The sequence below is a fragment of the Lagopus muta genome, chromosome 19, assembly GCF_023343835.1.
Source record: "Lagopus muta isolate bLagMut1 chromosome 19, bLagMut1 primary, whole genome shotgun sequence".
Taxonomy (NCBI): Eukaryota; Metazoa; Chordata; class Aves; order Galliformes; family Phasianidae; genus Lagopus; species Lagopus muta.
Genome location: NC_064451.1, coordinates 3,889,947 through 3,899,345, shown reverse-complemented (window position 1 = coordinate 3,899,345; position 9,399 = coordinate 3,889,947). Strand labels below are relative to the sequence as shown.

Below are 9,399 nucleotides of genomic sequence, written 5' to 3'. Positions count from 1 at the left end.
GCAATAGCTCATGATGCAGCACACCAGCCTTCTCATTAGAAGAGAGACCAGAAGTAGGAGCAATTAGAATCTTCCTCCCCCTTCCCCAGGTGTTTCGGTGTGAGGGTTTTGTTCTCCTTCTTTCACTTCTTCCTGCACATTCATCCACCTGAATGAGCTCATGAGCACACAGACCCTAACATCAGCCTGTCCTAATTGGCTCAGCTCCCAAGACAAGCTTCAAGAAATAGCACTTACCTTCATACTACCACTCTAACCAACTTGGGTGGTGAGCTCTAATGAAGAACAGACATCAGAGAAGTGCTTTGGAAGAACAGGTTGCAAATGCTTGTACTAAATCTGTTTGGATGCGCTTCAGGGAATGCAAATCACTTAAATTATTAATTAAAGCACTGAGCTGTTAGGACTCCGTTTGGGAACTGTTGCAGCGAAAGCCATTGCTGCCCAAAGTGAACAGGGTCAGTAAGAAAGGAAACAATGGCATCTTAAGTACAAGCTGCTCTACCTGTAGCTTGTAACCATGAGCTACAGCTGTACATCTTTACGTGAGAAATGGTAGGTTTGAAATGGTTTAGGGGTACAAGACAGGAGGAGATAAGGGTTGGACAGCAACTGTGGAGAAAAGAGGGAAGACAATAAACGCACTTGGCTGTGGAGCAAACAAGGACTAGAAGGTATCTCTGATAAAATGGTGATGCGATAGCTTCCCCATTTAGAATCCAGCCATGATATAGGTAGAAAGCAAGTTGGAAGAAAAGTGGTTATCCCCTCTGTTTTCCTAGAGATGGAGTAAACTCAAGGAAACGTTAAAAATCAATTGACTTCTCCAAGCAAAACGTACAGAGCTGGATTTGGGTCCACTCCTCCACCCAAGCCAAGGTTGCCATGTACAGCTCCATCTGAAATGCAGTTGGATTCCTTCACCTGCCTGCGCCTGTTTCCCCTGAAAGACTATCTATAATCCAGCTCTTCGGATATTTAGACGTATTCTTCTAATTACCAGCCTCAATTTATTAATGGTCTGTTTATACCCATTTGTTCTTGTTTCAGCATTGTCCTTTAGATTTAATAGCTCTTTTTCTTCCCTGCTGTTATGCCCCAATCTACTTACGTGCAACAATCACCTCCTCTTTTTTCAGCCTTCAGTTTTGCTCGGCTAAAAAAAGCTAAGCTCCTTAGTCGGTCCTTGTAAGAAAGGATCTTCATTCCCAAACCATGATTTAGTATTCTATTGTTTGAGAAACGCCTGTCAGAAGTTCATTATTTCCTTCGCCTTTTTCCTTGGCTAGAATTCAGAATTTTGAGGGGAAAAATAAGTGCAGTGCTTTTTCCGTCTATCACTACCACCGGTGGCAGAAAAACCAACTCAAGTTGCTACAAAGAACAGCACAGGCAAACTGTGCAAGCAATTCAGTCATCAGGGGAGTTTAATTCTACCAGCCCACCTGAAACCTTTTTGATTTGCTTTTCAAACACATTTTAAAGAGGAGCAAATTCTGCCTGTGACAAAAAGCATGCGGGTATTATTTGCAAAAAAAATACTATTTATTCATCAAAGTCAATAGGAGAGTTTCTGGTTTATATGGATCGGGTCCTGTTCAGTTACAGACAACGCAGCACAGAGAATATTGAGGCACAGATGAAAGCTAGACTTCGTTGATATGCTATCTTGCTTCTCTCTGTACTTAAGGGCTTTAGAAATTGATTAACTGAAACCCTTATCAGGAAGGTAACTATTATAATACTCATTTTACTGACAAGGAAAATAGAGCACAAAAAAAGCTTAGCGACAGACACAAGGTTACAGAGTGAATTAGTGGCAGGAATACTGATTCCATCTTCATCTCCCTGGTCTGGCCTATACATACAGTGCCTTAATCAGGATCTTCCCCCAAGTCTGCTAAGTTCACATCTTAAATATATTTTCCCTGCCTTCCAACATTTTCTAGTCTGGCTGGAAGCAATGAAAAAAACACTGCCTGTAGACAAAAAGTTGGCCTCAGCAATATTTTAAATATGACAAGGAGGAAAAAAAAGAATCTCACTGAAAGAGCATATCCTCATAAGATTTTCAGCCTGAATTTGCAGCTTCAGAGAATTGAGCTAAGCCACCACATGGCTGGGTGCTTTATACGAAGCAAACCTCTTAAGGCTTTGCATTTATGCATTATTAGTAGTTTCATTTTATATCTAAGTTACTTATATGGCTCCTAATTACCGCTGTATCTTAATACCTCATCTTAATGTATTTATCCCTACTGCAGCCCAGTGGAGCAAGACTGTCTTGAGACTCCTGCTCCACGGACAATTTTTTATGCTACAGAAAACTCCAGAAAATGCATCCTCGCAGAGATCATGAGCTCAGCCTTCCTCTGCTTCCCATCCTAAAAGCAGACTTCAGGGAGGCAGTACCAGGTAGAGCCTGAGCTTGGTCTTCTGGGCTCTGCGGCCACATCCAGGCTCTCTGAGGTCACTAAGAAATCTGTGGCTGAGAGAATTTCACCACAGCCCCACGATTGCTCCCCTGGTTTGGTAATGCTGACAAGTTCTGGCTAAAATTAGAATGAAACACGTGTGAGAGGTGAAAACAGCACCAGGACTTCATTTCAGGGCCATAACACAGGCAGACTTAAAACAACAGTTGTAAGACCCATGGTTTTTTTCCATCAGCCTGAGAAAGGCTTCTCTGCCCTCCATCTCCTAACACCAGCTTAATGACTGCAATGGATGTATGAGAAATTGGTGTTAAGAACTGACTGCTCATACAAGCAGGCCATTTCATTGCAAGGCTACGGATTGCACCCTTGTGCCAAGAAGTGTCCTCCAGGGCTTCTGGATATCTGAAATGTTGCTAAAAACTTCATCTAGCCCTTCTGCCCAAGGGCAAATTCTACCTGTAATTATTAGGACCAGCAATGCTCACCTAGTCCAGGAGTCTGACTACTTGAACATTTATCTCCATAAGCTTTACACTTTAATAAATAATTTACCCCCAAAACGCACTTAAATTAGATCTATAATTCCAGCATGAGGCTCTGGTGGTGTGAAGAGACCTCCTGACTTCACTCCGATCATTTATAATGCCACCATAAGCCATCAATGGAATTGCAGCATTATTATTTATAGCACTGCTTATATTGTTCCTTATGCCATTTGTTATACTCAATTGGAATGGCCCCAGCTAGTCTGTATGAAAAGATGCTGCACAGTTACCAGCTCAGGTTATCTCCTAGCAATGAAATGTTACCATCTTAAAGGAGCTGCAGTATTAGCAGCATGAGGATGGATACGAATCGCCTGGATCTGCTGTCCTCATTTCTCAGAGTCCTTCTGTTCCATTTGGGCAGTATTAAGGGGGATGACATCTTCTGGTGGCTGCTTCCACTTTCAGCTTGAAGAGGAGAGAAATGCAGCCCTGACACAGCGCAAAGCTGTACCAGTACAGGTTGGTGACATGAAGTGACCCACATTCATTGCAGGGGAATCAGACCACATCCAACCCAACCTTTAGAGGCCCCTTCCAACCCAAACAATTCTATCACTCTATGCACAGCTCACATATCTGTGCACTTTTCCCCACAACCCCTGCACCCCTGAATAGCCCACGCTATTCAGAACAGAACCAGACCTCTGCAAAACAAATCATGCCCTCATTACTGTATAGAAGCAGGTTACAATTACTAAATCTGGGATTCAAAAAAAAAGTCTCAGACTTAAGATCACCCAGTATCCCCAATGGTTTTTCTTTCCAGATGCATTATGATAATTTTAAATGACATCACCTCATGCTATTTTTATCATAGGTGATTTTCTCATTACAATGCATAGAACATGAGAGTGATCTCTGTGGTGGCAGGGGTGTGCAACTCTGCTTCACTTTATCTGAAACTGCTCTTGCAAAATCTAACCTGCAGCAGACTTTCAGAAGGACAACACAGGCCCAGATCATTAAAAGCAGTTTTGCAATGGGAAATGCTACAAGCATAACCCATAACAAGCTGTTGCATAGTCAGTCTCCCGCCTTGCCCTTGCTCCTACTTCTACAGGGTAGGACAAAATATCCAAACTGCTTACAAAAGGCTTCCTCTTTTGTTGTAACAGGAGAAACGAGCCTGGAAGAACAGTGCTACCCAGAGAAGGATCAGTGCCTGGTAAGTGGCACTGACAGCCTCAGCTGTCCCACTGGCTGCCAAGCTAGGGATAAGATGCTGATAGCATTGACTGCAGGTCCCACCAGTTTTAACAGAGCAAAAACCTTTCTGGGCTAGTGGTGCACCACCAGAAATGACTGAGCCATCAGCTGTGCCAGATACAGGTCAGTACAAGTCAGACCGAGCTCAGGGCTGCTTTTTGAGCAGGAAAATTAGGAAGGGACAAAAAGGGGCTCTGCTTTTGCCATTACAGAGACACAATGCCCAAGTAGCTGAGGAAACTGGGCCAAAGAGAACTTTGAATAGTGCATTCTTCTTGGGTTGGGGTTTTATTTCCCCCTCCCCCCCCCACTCACTAAGTTGTCTTGCTAAATACTGTAAATTTGGTGGACTGTGCAGGTGGCCATCTGGGATTTATATGTAAAGATACATGTCATTAAAGAGTTGTTCATCTCGGTCCTAAAATTAGCTGTGTCATACTTCTGATGTCCTCTGCTCTGTCAGCAGCAAGCAGTTACATAAAGAAGTTTCTGAAACTGAAGAAAAATTTAGAATAGTAAAAAAATAACCCTCTTCAGTCCCCTCTATAACAAAGGGTTTGTTTGGGGCACTTTGCTTCCTGTCATTGTTATTTGCTGTGTCTGGTTTTGCAGGGTGGCAGACAGAGACAAATGTGCAAATTCCACTAGCTGCCATTGAAGTCTGTGAAATCGGGCAATTGGTTATGCAGACATCCCTTAGAAGTATTTGTAGCACTTTTGGATCCTGGTTGAGGACTGAAAATGGGGATGGAAGAAAAAAAAAAAATATCCCTATATGTACCAGAGCTTTGAAAAAAAAAGGGGGGAAAAAAAAAAGAGACATTGAATGTGGGACATGGAAACATGAAAATTTCAGCTCTTGACAGACTGTAAGCAAGTCCTTACACTTAGTCTTCTTCTCACAATTCAGAAACACAAGCACTTTTCCAGGTGTGGTCACACAACACCCCTCAGCACACGCACCATCTGAAACAGGGCCACCATGCTGCTAAGGAGCAGTCAGCCCCCTACAACAGGCATCCACCCTCCGCAGCCCTACGTTCTTCCACCCTGACTACCCCTAATTAAACAAGCTCCTAGGTAATTTTCACATCATTCACCTCACAGTTTCTACATAGAACTGTAAGAAATAAAATAATGTTTCCACACATTGTTCTTTCCTTAAAGCTGAGAAGGCCTGTTCCATTTTATGAGCAATCTCTGCTTGCAAAGACAAGCGAGGAAATGCACTGATTGCTCTGCTCCTGTGCTGAAACTTCCATGAATTTCAGCCTATTGCTCCTGTGATACAGTGCTTCTCATGAGATTTTAAGCCAGCCCAGGAAGGTCTGTTTGTGCAGTCCCTGTCATCAATACAGAACAGGAACTCACCAGATCCATCAGCACTTTGGTGTTCTTACTCCACAGCCCCACTCCCATCAGTGTTTTTCAAATTATGCTGTAGCTGTTTAGACTCTGCCCTTGCTTCGCAGGTGAACTTTGCTGTCAGGTAGATAGAAATGATTGAGAAGTCCCAGTTATTTTTCAAGCATTGCAGGGTCTTTTTGTCTGTTCATCTGTCAATAGGTACATTTCCTCTCTTGCTAACATGGTGTATTCAGACAGGATGACATTTTTTTCCCTGAAACATTACCCAGCCAAGCGCTGCAATGAATGGTTATATCTTCAGAAGGCTTTGAGATACTGATTGTAGGACTCTTGAAAATCTCCCTGGAAGGAGCAAAGGGTTTGAAATCACCACTGCAATTAAGCAACCAACATTCCGCTCTCCAATTTGAGGCACAAAGGTACATGGGGAAAAAAAAAAAGCACTGCATCTTGCAACAAGAGCCATTCAGTGATCAGACCTGTCTGAATTTATATGACCTGAATTTATATGCAAATGCACTGAGCTTTGCTCACAAGACCAGGCAGCAAAGCAGAGGGTGCAGTACACGAAGTGGGCAGAGACAGAACTACAGCTGTGGGATGTGTTGGTCTGGCCACCACAGTGAGGTTGGGCAGAAGGCTACAATGCTTTCTAGCAGAGTCCTAATGAAGTGGCTCAAAAGACTTCACTGTGAGCACCAAGCCACGGCACAGATCCCTCCCAACAAGAGATGCCTGATCACAAACTTATCTGCCCGTGGGAAATACACTCCCAGTCTCATTTTCTCATTCTGCAAGCCTTGAAAATAACATTCACCATCCCTGCCCAGTTCTCTGTTTTCTCCTATCACTAATCTTTGATTGAAGTAGGGTCTGATTTCACTCAAACTATCACCACCTCCAAGCAGCAAGAGGCTCCATTGCCCCTGGAACATCCGTATTACTCTGTACTCAGCAGGAATGAAACTGTGTGACTCTGACCCACCCTTGGGGACTGCAGTGAAAATGAAATGTCTCTCTCATGAGGACCCCCCAGCAAGCACAACTGAAATATCTTTGTGACTGCAGCAGTTCTGTAATGAATAAATTAATTGATTTCACCCTCAGCTTCTTCTTCATCGACCCCACTGCCCCACAGTGCAGAAGGAGCTCCGTTCCAGTTCCAGTCTCCCTCCAAGCCCTGTTCTATTTAAAGGCAGGTGAGGTGGATTCAGGTTGAGGGTGGGAATCCCAGCTCTCAGCTCTGGATAGCGGCCAGATGGGTCATGGTGCTGCATGCAAAGCTAGGGGGAAAGGATGGGAACCAGCACCTTCCAGCACCTCCAGGGCATCTCCAGATGGAAAGTGGGGCTGGGAAGACTGGTGCCCTATTGGTGCTTCTGCCTGGATCCACACAGTGCCTGATTGTGGACACCACAGGGTCTCCAGACAGCCCTGTTCATCCCTCACTTCTTAATCTGAGTTACCTTCTGAGATAACAGAAGACGATGCATCACAAACGGGGCAGATATGCACACCTAACTTGGCACGTGCCCAGACCATGAATACTGAAGCTGAAGTGATCCATCAGCATCTAAAAAGAACGGGTCCTGCTCTCATTTACAGGGAAACAGCTCCTCCTTGAGTCAATGCATCTCAGGGCACTTCGTGCAGGCTCCCAGGCTGGGATAGGCAAGCAATTAAATAGCTAAGGAAAAAGCCTGTGGGACTGGGGTCACTGCTGAGGTATCACAAATAATCACCATAGAGATTATTCCCATACCCTGAAGGACTCATACAGAGTATAAGGAACAAAAGCTTCTGTGTGGGGTGTTCCAGGAATTACATTCTCATAAATTTTAACCACAGGTCCAAATTCTGTGCCTTTGAGCAAGTAGCGTGGCTTCTGCCTTCCTCAGTTTCCCTAAAGTGTTCTTCAGCTCAAAGCAAGTTCCCTACTCCTGGCTAAAATACATATTTTCAAGTATTCCTCCTCTTCCAGAGGACATTTATCTATTTGAAATAATGGTATAATAAAAGCAAAGAATAGAATGTTTTACATTATTTTCTCAAGGGAAAGCTTTGAACACCTGAAGATTCAAAATGCTGCTCCACCTTTATTGAGGGGTTTAAGATCCTTTATCTTGATTAGCGGGAACAGACATTTCATGGAGTTTCATATGTTGTGGAAGTTGAAATATTTTATCTCAATTTGGAGATAAAATCAGATGATAAAATACAGGAGCAGGACACAGGAGGAAGGGGCTCTGATTGAAGCAGCTGTTCCACAGTGTAAAGACAGAAGGCAGCAGATATTAGACTACTTTTGGATCACCCAGGAAAAGCAGCAATCACATCCTGGTAACAAAGAAGGAACCACTTACCCCTTTCTGAAGATCAAACCTCATTGAGCACTCCAAAGAAGGCATTCTCCAAATAGAGATGTTACTCTTACAGCTGCCAGCCCTGAAATGAGGTTGGGGAAGGGTGCACCTTGGGTCCTCCCCTTCCAATGGGTGAACTGCTCCCACCTGTGCTCCCAGGGATGGCTACAGCCCTTCACCAGGTGTTCAATCACTGCTTCAGGCTCTGACCTAATGATTCTTATACACATATGCAGCTGTATTCTAGGCACAGAACAGGGATCAAGCCCAAGACATCAGGTGTCAATTGTTGAGAGAGAGATGGATGAGCCTTCCATTGCAATGAAGCTTCCAATACCTTTGGACAATTGACTGCTACATCTCAGAGCTGGGCTTTCCACACTCACATTTTGCCCTTGTCCTATTCCTGCTCTAAGCTACATGGATGGCTTATAGTGGAAGGAGCCCTACTGTAGCTCCTGCAGATGAAGAAAGTTTTGCTCCAATGTACAGCAGGAAGTATGAAAACAGTAGGTGGGATTTCCTTGAGAAGGAGCGAAAGCAGATGCCAGAACCACTGCTAGCCTGCAAACAGCCCCTCTGAAATGTGCTTCCTGATCCCATTCCAGCTATGCCATCCTCAGAAGGGCGTGAGTTCAGCCTCCTGAGCAGAACCAGCAGTAAAGGCTGCCCTGAGCAGTCTTCACTCCAGCTCAGGAGGAGCACAGTGCTCAGCTGAGCACTGCCAGCCTGCTCTCACTCCTCCTCGCTCCTTTTTCTGCTGTGTTTCACTTTGGTGAAAGAGAATTGTTTTGACTGTATCTTCCTTGTAGACATTAAATACCTTTCAGAGCAAGGGCAGAGTCCCTCGAGCTACAACAGCATGCACAGAGATAACAGTTCAGGCTGCGTTTGCTTCCCTTGTAGCAGGCAGGAAAGGAGAGAAACCCATGTCACAGGGGCGGCTCTCCAGACATCACAACTCAGCACATCTCAGGCTTTCAAGGGAAGAAGCAGATCTTGTGAGCCCCCATACTCACATCTGCACACCTGTGGTAAGAGATGTCCAAAGTAAGGCCAGGAACCAGGCATTTGCTTGAATCATATTTGAGATTCTTCATATGTACTCGCACATTTCCAAGGAAAAATAATGCATCCACAGCATCAAGACAGCACAAAGAGGAGCAGCCTTGGAACAAGAGCAGCTAATGATGTGTAGCAGACAGACAGAGTCAGACAAACAGCAGAGCAGAGCAGCACCATGCACACTGAGCAGGTTCCTGGTAGCTGGTTCATCTCTCCGTGTCACATTTGATGTCTGAATGGACAGAAAACACATGGGTTTGTTTCCAGTGCCACTCCCTGTTAGGTGGGTGACACTTTCAAAGCTCTGGCGAGCAAGGGAGAAAGCAGCCCACAAAATGTTGCAACAGTTCCTGACAAAAGAAGACATGCAAACGAGGTGAGGGACAGTGGCAGTGCAGGGAAGCTTGTCTC

General features: G+C 44.5%; 1 long non-coding RNA gene across 1 annotated transcript; it reads right to left on the bottom strand.

The window, feature by feature from the left end:
- Positions 1 to 3,296: 3,296 nt before the first annotated feature.
- Positions 3,297 to 8,011, bottom strand: LOC125702478 (uncharacterized). Its single transcript, XR_007380621.1, has 3 exons — positions 7,924 to 8,011; positions 5,564 to 5,674; positions 3,297 to 3,391 (listed from the first exon to the last, which is right to left on the bottom strand). It is a non-coding gene; the product is annotated as an uncharacterized LOC125702478 (long non-coding RNA).
- Between the last annotated feature and the right edge of the window lie 1,388 nt (positions 8,012 to 9,399).